We start from the raw sequence: 13,026 nt of genomic DNA on the forward strand, positions 1-13,026 counted from the left end.
AGTGTACATATTAAAATTGACACCGCAATAGATATCGCGCTTAAATGATAGCATTGTCTAGGAACGAGTGCACAGAAGATTGTTGATGTTTGACACCAAATCGAACAGTAACCACTTTTTTGTTTGTAAGATTCCTGGCTATTTTGCTAATCGATATTTTTTAATTTTATAATTATCCTTGCAAGAAATCCAAAAATAAACACCATACATGGTAAATTGTGGGAAATTAGTGTTACCAGCTGTGTATTGAAAACATAACTTTTCTTAAGCAGCTTTTATTTATTTGGACTTTTCCTTTTATTCGCCCACTCGCACCGACTTTGGGTACCCCAGAGGATGTTGTCCATAAAAATAATAAATTTTCCCCAACCACCAAAAAGAATGCTGGCTCCCTATTAAATTTTCTGTTGTGAGCGAGCTATAGCGATTCTCAAATGACGCTATGTTTGCAGGTGCATGCGTTTATTGAATGCGTCCAAGAATGAACAGGGGATGACCCAAAACCTAACCAAGTTGTACGGATCAATAGATTATCCGTAACCCCGTTGCACCGATCAAGAGGACGCTTTTCTTTGCGTAAGGAGTATATTGTGGTGTATATGTGGTATGCTGAATGGCTTTTGTTCCTTATCCGAAACTCACAAGTAACGAACATAAAGGCCCCGAACCCCAGGTCCTACCCGTTGTAAACGCGTGTAAACAAAAAAACGAAACGAAACGTAGCCCTAAGCAGGATGAAGTTGAGAGAGAGAGAGAGAGAGAGAGAGATTAATTATACATTAATATATCTTTTCCAGAGAATCCTAGACGCTCGGGAATCATCGCATACAGAGATGTTGGTACAGATATGACCAGCACTGGAGGTAGAAATGGTCACATATTTTTTAAACCGTATACATTTATTCATTGTCCAGTGTTTGCCTATCATGATAAAACAACACTAGCTCTCACATTAACTTCTGCCGTTGGCAGTCATTCATCACAAAAAATACAAACTTTTTCACACCGTTGTACTATACTTACAGGACCCACAAGACTGAATGGCAGACTACTAGCAACAATCGATGTCGGCACACAGACAGATGACTGTAAGTATTAAATAATTGTCACTTTTCAATTTTAAAAGAATGTGCACACTGTCCCTATCTCTCTCCCCTTTCATTTTTTCATTTTCAGTTTCTTTTTCACTGACTGTCTGTCTGCTTGTCTGTCTGTCAGTCCGTCTGATTGTGGTGTTGGCTCACTGTTAAAATACACTTTATCAATTGTAATGCAATTGAAGTATGACAGCACTGTTGTCCATTACTCATTGAGTCACGTCAGTTTCAGAGAATACTGGACATGGGGGTCAGACTGAACAAGCAGTCCACTCAAGTGATTGTACCAGAGGCCGGACACCCTGTGGCCCGTGTGGCCCCACTAACCAGTGTGATCAAGTGTGATTACAGTCTGGACAAGGATAACAACACCAGGAAGATAAATAGAACACTTGCTGTCTGTAATTTGCCATAGCGAACAACGCAATTATATAGTAACAGCTTCTAAACACTGCATATTGTAATTACAACACAAAGTTAATTTAATTTATTATTATAAATTATCATCTAACAATCTTAGGTATTCAGAATTATAGCTGCTATTGGAAATTGATACGTGAATCATTGTTTTTGGCGTATACCAAATTGTTGATAAAATTTCGGTCATACTGTTGATATAAGCAACTTTATGTTTTGGCAGTGCGTGATTCTTTCGTCTAATTTCTTTAAGAAAATTTGCAAGGGCCACATATTTAGATAAATAGTATTTCTAGACGTCTCTTAGTAATTGAAAAATTGCTTAATATTGACTTTGTTATATGGGGCTAGAAAATTGAAGGAATACCAGCATAGAAAATGTAACTTAATTGTTTTTTATAAATAAAGTTTGATATTCTAGTATTGTTCATGCCAAATTTGTCCAAAAGCTGTCAGTAACCCAAGTGCCATTTTTAGGCATTTTTGTTTTCTTTAACTTATGTTTCATTAATTTATTAATATTTTACATAAAACTAGAAATGGTACTGAAATGGTCATACATGTACAGAGGCGGATCCAGCATTTTTTGAAGGGGGGGGGGGGGGGGGGGTCTGCGGATGCGAAGCAATCAAGCATCATGCAGGGCGGACGCTTAGTATGGATTTAATTTCTACGAAAAGTTTCATAAATTAAAAAACCTTATTTTATTCGACTTTTAATATGATATACTGTTTGGAGCAGAATGCTACTACCCAAAGCAAACATAACACTTCGTACTAAACGTCGTCCCTGCAAATTAACAAGCAGACAAACGTCGGATAGGAGGCAATCTTGGCGTGGGTGTGGGGCTGTATGTGTCGAACACGAAACGTGTCTCCGAGTAAGACGCTTCTGGAATCTTCGTAAACGGTACATAGAGTCACTGGAAATAAAGGAATAAATTCACATCCATAAAATAATGTCTAAAGACGTTGGGTTATAATTAACAAATCGCAATTAAGCTTTGAAATTATACAAATATATACAGTGTAGGGGAGACCGGGGCACGTTCGGCCCCCGGGCACGTTTGGCTTTCACTCGTATTTTCCACAATTAACACTTTTGGTCCAGCAGCGACCCCTTTACGTGTCACTTGATCTATTTAGCGGGTCCTACAAAAATAAGGCTTCTGTGGTGCACTCCGTTCGGAAGATATGATTGAAAAACATATTTTTCACGGGTTAAATTTTTTACGGGTTTTTTTAATTTGGGTCTACTTTAGCATTAATTAGTTGACTTACTGTCACCAATGCATTATAATATAAGAGCATATAGAAAGCCAATTTAAATGAGGTATGGCACCACACTGTCGTCTTCTTAATTATGTTGCTATGGTAACATACATTCGGAATGCAGGCTTGGGGCAAGTTCGGCACCTCAAGGTGGGGCACATTCGGCCCCTGGGTTGTGTACGTTCGGCCTGGGGCCGAACGTGCCCCGTGGCTTTGGCGAAAGACGATCTAAAGATTATTATTTTTAAGCCCAAAAAGTTTGTTATATGCTAACATTTCAGCGCCATTAATGGGGTTAAAACTTAAGCTTGTATCTTCACATTTTAATTGTCGCGTTTTTTCAACCACGCATGAAGCCTTTAATGCAAATATTTAATACATGTACATATCATTAACTTATATTTTCCAGAGAAACACTATGGCATCTGGCCGGAAATATTAACATTGTTTAAAGATCACTGGAGTTGTTATCTAGTTTTTTTTAAAATATTTCCTTAACGTGACATTATTTCAAACAAATTGTGTATGTTATTATGTTCTTTGTGATTAAAGTTGATGTTTTGCGTTTGAATGCTTTGTTGGGTTTCAAATATTAGAAAGTTTTCCCGTTGGATTAAATGTGGGGTTTCAAAACTGACGTAGGTTGGTTCCTTCATGTTCTGTAATTGATATACATGAGAAGTACAAAGACCTATGCATTAAAAAATAGAAGTTCAATATATGTAGTTCCAGGACAAACGTACCAAACAAACAATTTCAATTAGGCCTACATATCTTTCTAAAACCTAACTATATTACTTATTTCAAGTATATCGTCACTGTTTAGCACCAAAACACCTATTTTTAAGGTATTCATGTGAAATGGAAATAAAAGAAATCGGTAGGAAAGTATTTGAATTTGCAGGCCGAACGTGCTCCATCGAGAGGCCGAACGTGCCCCAGGCCGGGGCACGTTCGGCCACGTGTTGGAAATTTATTTCATGTTAAATTTCTTAAAAACGCAAGGTCTTCTTTACATTTGACCAATGTATAAAAAAAGGAAATTTAGCAGTCTATCTACTCAAAACACCTCATTGAGATTCGTCGTCAAACAGCTGAACTACAACCGATCAAAGGAAAAGGGGCCGAACGTGCCCCGGTCTCCCATACATATTCAAATTGACACCGCAATAGATATCGCGCTCAAATGATAGCATTTGTCTAGGAACGAGTGCACAGAAGATTGTTGATGTTTGACACCAAATCGAACAGTAACCACTTTTTTGTTTGTAAGATTCCTGGCTATTTTGCTAATCGATATTTTTTAATTTTATAATTATCCTTGCAAGAAATCCAAAAATAAACACCATACATGGCGTTACGGTGGATAGATTTGCAAAGCATGGGAATCAGGAGCGACATAAGACGTGGAGGGTTTACAAGAGTATCCAAGTCTTTGGCAAATTCAGAATAAGACACATATAAAAAGGGAAAAGGTTACGCAGAAATGAGTGTACTTGAAATGACTTTTTATAACCACTTAAAAGAAAGCTGGAATGCTGGCGCCTTATAGTACTCTGTAGCATGTGCGAGATATCGCTATTCTCAATTTACGCTATGCTTTCAAGGTCGTCTAGAATCGACGCATGTACGGGTCGTTAGGTCGCTTTGTGTGGTATGTGTATGTTGACTGGCTTTTGTCGGCAACCGAAGCTAAAAAAAGTATTGAATGGAAAAGCCCCGAACCCCAGCCCCTATCCGTTGTAAACTCGGCTCAACGTAAGAAGAATACGAAACGTGGCCCTGATCAGGATAAACTTGTGAGTGAGTGAGTGAGTGAGTGAGAGAGAGAGAGGAGAGAGAGAGAGATGACCAGTACTGGAGGTAGGAAGGGGGCTGTGGTCACATATTTTGTTTAAAAAACGCAAAAAATTATATTATTGTCCAGTGTTTGCCTATCGTGGTAAAACAACACTTGCTCTCACATTTACTTCTGTCGTCGGCAGTCATTCATCACAAAAAATACAAAAATTTTCACACCCTTATATCATACTTACAGGACCCACAAGACTGAATGGATTAATATAGCTTTAATATTGTCTCTCTTCTATGGGTTAGAAAACTGAAAGAATACCAGCATAGAAAATGTAACTTAATTGCTTTTTAATAAACAAAGTTTGATATTCTAGTACTGTTCATGCCAAATTTGTCCAAAAGCTGTCAGTAACCCAAGTGCCATTTTAAGGCATTTTTGTTTGCTTTAATTTATTTTTCATTCATTCACTAATATTTTACATTAAATTTTACTTTTGGGGTGGGTTGGGGTGGTAGCTTATTTGTCATGTTTAGTAGCTACTGGCTTTTGTAAGAAAATACCACCTTTCTTTGGGCATTTTTCCATTTTAATCTTTTAAGTCATCTTGCTCAGCACCGAACCCTAGACCTCCATAATAGAACGCTATATGCTGTCTACATTGAAAATGACGTATCCGTAAACACTAATGGTACTGAAATGGGCATACATGCACAGGGGCGGATCCAGCAGTTTTGAAGGGGGGGAGGGGGGCGTGGATGCGAAGTCTTTACTTTCAATTTTCAATTTATTAAACCTTTGAGCCCTACGGCTCATCAGAAAACTTTCAGAAGACTTATTCCCTACTGAAAATTGGACTTTGGGACAGCTCAAGTGATTTTGAAAACATGGAATGCAAAAGGCTATGACTTACGTAATTCCTACATAAATATTTTAATAGACGAATGATAGCTAATTGAAGTTCATTTCACGTTTTTTGTTTTTGACACTTCTGTTTTGTTATTTAAGTACAAACGACATACACGATAAATGTTATTCAAAGTTTGCTAAATGCATTTTACGTAATGCGGTTGAAGTCGACATTTAAAATGAATAAGAGTATATCTTGAAGTGCACAGTTGCAGAATTGGTCACACATAAATTTCATTGACAAATAAAATAATAATAATAATAATAATAATAAAACATTTCTTTCCTCGGAAATTAATATATGATAGATTTAAAAGAATCCCTTTATCATTTTTATGCAGACATTATTTCTGTTAAATTAGAAATTCAAATCTAACGTTTCAGGTTCGGAAAGGGGCGGTTAAACCCCCTTTACACTGGACGGCGTCCTTTCTGCGTCCTTTCTGCGACCATGAAACTGGCCAGGACGCCGTCGGACGCTCAAAGAACGCACAGTGATCGCCAAGGTCGCACAAAGAACGTTCAAGCATCGCCGAGGACGCCATGGACGCCGCGAAGATTTGAGCATGTTCAAAACAATCGCAGAGAGAACGCGATGGAGGATGGTCGCTCAATGGACGCAGAAAGGACGCACAAGCATCGCCGTGGTCGCAGAGAGGACGCACAAGCATCGCCGCGGTCGTAGAAAGGAGGCACAAGCATCGCTTTGGTTGCAGAATGAAAACTCAAAGATCGTCCAGTGTTCGGCACGTAAAACATTTTTTTTTTCACTCTCAAACGGGGCCGTGCTGAGGTATTTTTCACCAGACAGGAATTCTAAGGGCAACAGTGGTCTCATATCAGCCTCCGATTGTTTTTTCCCCTAAAATTCATGAAATGATCCTTTTTTTTTTTTTTTTTTTTTTTTTGAGGTTATTATAAAACGAATATTTTGCCTTTTTTTCAAGATGCATTAATTGCCAGAACTTTTTGCAGAATGCGTCATTTGAAAACGGATTCAAATATTCTATGCTGTGTCAGTCACACTTTTTCGTTTTCGGCGCCTGTCCATCCTTCTTATAAGGATAACAATTAGCATCTGGCTGATTATCAGTCCTTGCATCAATATAGTTTAAAGCCATTTATTTGTTTTGTGTGCTGGAAATGTTCTTTATTGGATAACCTGGTTAGAACCGATGAAAAAATATGACTTAGAATATAGAGGACGCCCAAACAACGCTCATCGGTCAAGCAGGATGCAGAATGATCGTAGAATAGACGCCACTGATCGCCGATGAAGGTACAGAGAACGCAGCAAGAATGCTTAATGGTCGCTCTAACATCGCAATGGACGCCTTGGGTTGCACAGGGGACGTACAGTGGAGGCAGGCAGGTTGCTCGCAGTTTTACAGGTAAAATCAAGATTCGGTCGTTCAAAGGACGCACAAGGGACGCAGACGCCTTTACACTGAGACACGATTTAATTGCTTTGGCGACCGTTGAGCGTCCTGACCACGTTTTTGAACGCAGAAGGGACGCAGAAAGGACGCCGTCCAGTGTAAAGGAGCCCTTATCAACCCCGACCCTAGAGTATACATATAGATTACCCTTATAACACTATGAACAGATAGAACAGAGTACAACGACATAGTAATATACAATTACCAAAAGAAGTAAACCAGCATCATGCAGGGCGGACGCTTAGTATGGATTTAATTTCTACGAGAAGTTTCATAAATAAAAAGCTTATTTTATTCGACTTTTAATTTGATATACGTTTTGGAGTAGAACGTGACAACCAAAAGAAAACAAAACATTCCGTACTAAACGTCGTCCCTGCAAATTAACGAGCAGACAAACGTCAGGAGGCGATCTTGGCATGGGTGACGGGCTCTATGTGTCGAACACGAAACGTGTCTCCGAGTAGGACGCTTCTGGTGTCTTCGTAATCGGTACACAGAGTCACTGGAATTAAAGGAAAAAATCACAAGATGCTGCTGCCGGTTTCAGTGCCATCTTTTTGGTCTACATGTGGCAGTAGCAGAAACATAGCATGGGACGTCCTTCTTCTCCATCTTCTACTGACCTTGGTTCTATCTGAGCACCTCTCACCAAAACGCTCACCTGATTTACATATATAATGATGAAGAGGTCACCTACTCTCCGTGCGGACGCTTCGGTTTGAATTATAGTCTGGTTTGTGAGAAAGCACAATAAATCTTCCTCTCGAAAAGAGGATTGATGGTTGATAAAGTCATAATGACACACACACAACAACAAAAATAAATAAATAAATAAATAAATAAATAAATAAATAAAACGCATTTTCAAAGTCAACATACTTGATATTGCCTGACTGGACATAACAAGCCTTCATAGATTGAGAACGAACTAGGGCGGGATAAATTGTGATAGAGAAGTCTGGATTTTCATTCAATCTTAGGGAACAGCGTAACCGTAGGTTATTGATGTGTCTTTCTTTCTTTCTGCTTCTTGAAACATAGATGGACACTTTTAAAGGAACGCGTTTAAGTTTCACAAGTTTGAATTGTTTTTTATGTTACATACACGTGTAATTTTCCATTAGTAAACTCTGCAGAGTTAACATTTTAACTGTCTATTCACGAATAAAAGACATTAAAACTGTGCAAAATAATTTAAAGGATTGGTGTCTATTTGTTCTATATCAGCAACTATTATTTTTTGGCAGAAAAGGTAGATATGGGGCGACAGATTCCCGCTTTTGCCTGGAAAAGGTTTACTCTGATTAAAATTTTATCTAGGGTCATCAAGGTCCATTTCTTTCAGAAAAAGAACCCCCGCCCCCCAGCCAAAAGACAAAGAGACAATAATTTAAATGTGGTATTTTGTATGTTTTGTCATTAAGAAAAGAACGTTTGTGCAAATTTGGCAGTGCAGATTTGTGGGAATTCTGTATTTTTCCCCAGACTACTATTGCTTACTCATTTTTAATTTCGGCATGCCTGTTTTCAAATAAAGGTGGCATTTGCTTCTACTTGTTAGGAATGCGACTTTTGCTACAGATAATAGATATCACACTTAAATGATAGTATTTATCTGGGAACGAGTGCACAGAGGACACCCTGAGCTTCAGAGCTAACTTGACACTAACCTTTTCACTGTAGCCTATCTCCATCGTGTCAAGTAACCTCTGACGAAAATAGTTTGACCTAGTTTAAATAAGCCAATCGAATCCATGTTTCAAAATTTTTCACCAAAGTTTGGTGAAAACGCTGATTGGTTGATCGTCAATCGGCAATCCTCGGCTTATTCCGCAAGCTCCATACTAACAACATAGTTATTGGCGAGTGCGGAGACATCCGAGTAGTTCCGAGTGCATAACCGTACACAAAGAAAGCAATGGAGTATATCGGAATTGAAACCAGAGCAGTTTGATGCCCTGCATCATTATCTACTGAGGGATGATGTATTTTGCGTGCTGCCCACAGGTTACGGCAAGTCCCTGATATTCAGCCTTATCTTTGATTGGTCCGGATTTGAACAAAGCGCGCTTTGACTCGTTCGCGTTCATTGGCTAGATCGTTCAATGAGTCATTGAGTGCGGGCTTTAAATTTGATTGGCGGGCGGCGGGAGCACTCGAATCTGGTCAGAGGTTACTTGACACGATGGAGAATAGGCTACAGTGAAAAGGTTAGTGTCAAGTTAGCTCTGAAGCTCAGGGTGACAGAGGATAATTATAATGAATAACTTATACATGTAAGTCTGTAATGACCCGCGCGACCTTATTACAATAACAAATGAAAAAAAAAATGTTTATTGATAGTAGTAATAGTTCAACAAGGCAGCAAAGCTGTCAAATGTACAGACAAAAAACAGAAAAAAAAAGATGCAAAATAGGTCATTATGTCAATTTTGATGCAATAATAAATGCTTATAATAGCACAGTCAGTCAACACTGATTTTTAATCATGCACAACAGGTAACATGGTCAATAACAGGAGCAGATTCAGAGATATTTTCTGACAGTATTCCAAAGTATCTTTGTTGATCCATCCTCCATTTTGATAGTCTTCCAACAGAAACCCGTTAATATAAACTGTAAAATCTGACTGTCTTCCAGGAGACCCAGAAGATGGTCTTAATCCACCCTTTCAATAAGATTACAATGTCAGGACCATGAGAGTTAAAATTCCCATGATGAAAGTCCCTATATATGAAAAATGATGACAGTGCATAAAATAATATTACATCGTGTTTAAAGACATAAATACCAATACAGCTGCTTATGTGGAAATACTGAAAATGTGCACAGCCTCAGGTGGATGGGAGTTAAAAATCACATCTTAAAAATGCCAGTGTTGGAGAAAAAATTAAATAGAAACAACAAAAATATAATTCTAATGAAGCTGTTATTCACTGCTTCCTTATTATGGACACTATGTTATCTAGCAGAGAGCTTAACAGGGAAATATCAACAAGTGTGCTTTATGAAATTTCAATTAATGGCTACTTAATTAGGTAAATGAGTTTAAAGCACTGAAATTAGCCTTGTGAATACCCAAGGGGAATTAACAGACTGACCACACAAATTTGTCTATCAAAGGTCTTCAGGCCCATAAGTCACACCTTAAGAAAAGCAGAAAACAATAATGCACAAAAACAGGAGACTGCCCAATTCTGATGCAATAATACATTATGTTTAACTGCACAGTCAACATAAAATTTTAATTATGCACAACAGGTAATGCTGATGAAAGTAAAAGCATAAGGCTCCAGGCCCATCAGAGTTCAAGTTTTCAATTAGAAAGTGCCAGAATGAGAAAAATGAAAATTTCACAAAAAATGCATAAATTTAATAAAAATGATGACCCAATTGACCTGGCTTTCTAATTTGAACTGCATGCCAATCCTAAAAATCGTACTTATAAGTTAAATATAATAATAAGTAACAGTTTTCTTTTCATAATGTTTGCAGTAGCAGTGCAAAAAGATTATTGTCAATTTTGATGTAACATTACATAATAAATTATAGAATAATTATCACCAATTTTTGATTATTGACTATAAATAGCATGGACATGTAGAAAATTTGATTACCATTAGGCTTCATGTCCATGGGAGCTCTGAGTCCCACAATGAATATGCCAAAAAGATAATGAATATTTCATTAAGTGTATAACTTCCAGAAAAAGAAGCCAATTAGACTGCTTTTCCAACTCGGGCTGCATTTTAGTCCTGTGTTTCTTTTTTGAAAGTTTGACAGTAATAAGTAACACCGTTTTCCCATAATGGTCATCATGGCAGCAGCACCAAATATTGTGTTTTCTTCTATTTTGATGCAACATTACATAATGCTTAACAGCATAATGACCATCAATTTTAAATGATAAAATATACGTGTCATGGATTTTCAGAAAATGTGACTAGCAAGGGTCTTCAAGCCCGTGGAGGTTCTAAGTCGCACCTTGAAAATGTCAATAAGTGAAAAATTTTCACAAAAAACTGTTAAATTGCCAGAAAAATTTACCAAACAGACTGCATTGCCTACTGAGGCTGTATGTTAGACCCATGTTTCTTTCTTGTAAGTTTGAGAACAGCAAGTGACATGTTTTCCCTTAAATGGTCATCATAGGAGCAGTGCCCTAAATAGGGGTTTCTTCAAATTTTGATGCAACGTTACATAATGTTTAACAGCATAATAACCATCAAATGTTATTAATAAAATATTAGTAACATGGACATTCAGAAAACATGACAAGCAAAGGTCTTCAGGCCCATGGAACTTCAAAGTCACATCTTGAAAATGCCAAAATGTAAACAAGACAGCACTGTCCTGAAATGGGTTTATTTCCATTTTTAACACTTTTTTAACATAAAACAAAATAAACATTTTACTGCCATTTTTATATGACCAACTAAGAAAATTGATGAGATGGGAAAAGTATCAATAGAACAGTGTTAAATGTCCAATTTCCTCCATTCTGAGATTCTGAACATAGTGGATGATTGAATCTGACAAACTGCAATGATATGAGTTTATTTCCATTTTTGACACTTTATTACACAATACATGATAACAAGTTTACCATGTTTTTTTACATAATCAACTAACAATGTTGTAAAGATGCAGGAAATATCAAACAAACACTTTTACGCATCTAATTAGTTCAATAATGAGACTGTTAACATGCCTAATAATTGAATCTGAGGAAATGTGAAAAAACACTATAACTTCTAAAATAATGGCCCGATTATGCTGATTTTCGAACTCAACCTGCAATTTAGTAAGATTGACCACTCCTGTGAATAGAATGCCAATTGGCCAATCCGTTTTTCTTATATTGTGTTATCAGTGTTGCATTTATATTGAAAAGTGAAAAAACAGCATAAATTCCCTAAAAATGGCCCAATCATGCTGATTTTCGAACTTGACCTGCATATAAAGAATTTTCATCAGTTCTGTAAGTTTCAAGCCAAAAGGTAAAATGGTTTTCCACTTACTGTGTTATCGGTGCTGCATATATGCTGAAAAAGTGAAAAAAACAGCATAAATTCCCTAAAAATGGCCCAATCATGCCGATTTTCGAACTTGACCTGCATATTATGAATATTCATCAGTTCTGTAAGTTTCAAGTCAAAAGGTACAATGGTTTTCCACTTATCGTGTTATCGGTGCTGCATATATGTTGAAAAAAGTGAAAAAACAGCATAAATTCCCTAAGAGTGACCCGATCATGCTGATTTTCGAACTTGACCTGCGTATTATGAATATTCATCAGTTCTGCAAGTTTCAAATCAAAAGGCAAAATGGTTTTCCACTTATCGTGTTATCGGTAAAAGTGCACGGCGACGGCGACGGCAACGACGGCGACGACAGACGCAGATGATGGCTATATGTACAGACACATCTGTGTCTGTACATAATAATGACAAATTTAATTTTGCCACACAGAGGGAGTGCCGATTTGTAACTTTTAGTATATATATATGTAGCCGTATGAATGTATTTTCTTCACTCGTGTTCGTCTTTTGTTTTGTCACGTGGGCGTCATCTTACTTTCTCATTCCCATTGGTCATCTTTCCCGCCTTTCGTCGCTTATAAATATCGTCGCCGCCTTTTTCTGTCATTCTTCTTTGCTCATCGCTCTTTATATTATCATTATTATTATTATGCTTATTATATATTAAGATTATAGCTATTAATAACATTATTATGATGATCGCACATTCTTCTTTGCTCATCGCTCTTTATATATTTACAGCAAGATGGTATGGAATAAATAAGAACATGGACATTCTCTTATTATGTCCATGATAAGAACAAAGAAAAGTAGACTTTGTTGTGAACCGTTGCATATATATATATATTCTTACATTGTATTATTTGCAATTTATTTCCCTATGTGCTTTATTGACTGAATAGAACAAGCACAAGCATCGATTGTAAAGAGTAAATGATATAAAAGTCAAATATATTGTTTAAAACATCTGTTATTTACCAGCACTTGATTAATTAGACTGTATACATAAGTGGTCTTAATATAGTTTAAAATAGAAAATACAGACATTTGATGTGC

Source organism: Lingula anatina, chromosome 5 (genome assembly GCF_051362555.1).
Source record: "Lingula anatina isolate TDL-2025a chromosome 5, LinAna3.0, whole genome shotgun sequence".
Taxonomy (NCBI): Eukaryota; Metazoa; Brachiopoda; class Lingulata; order Lingulida; family Lingulidae; genus Lingula; species Lingula anatina.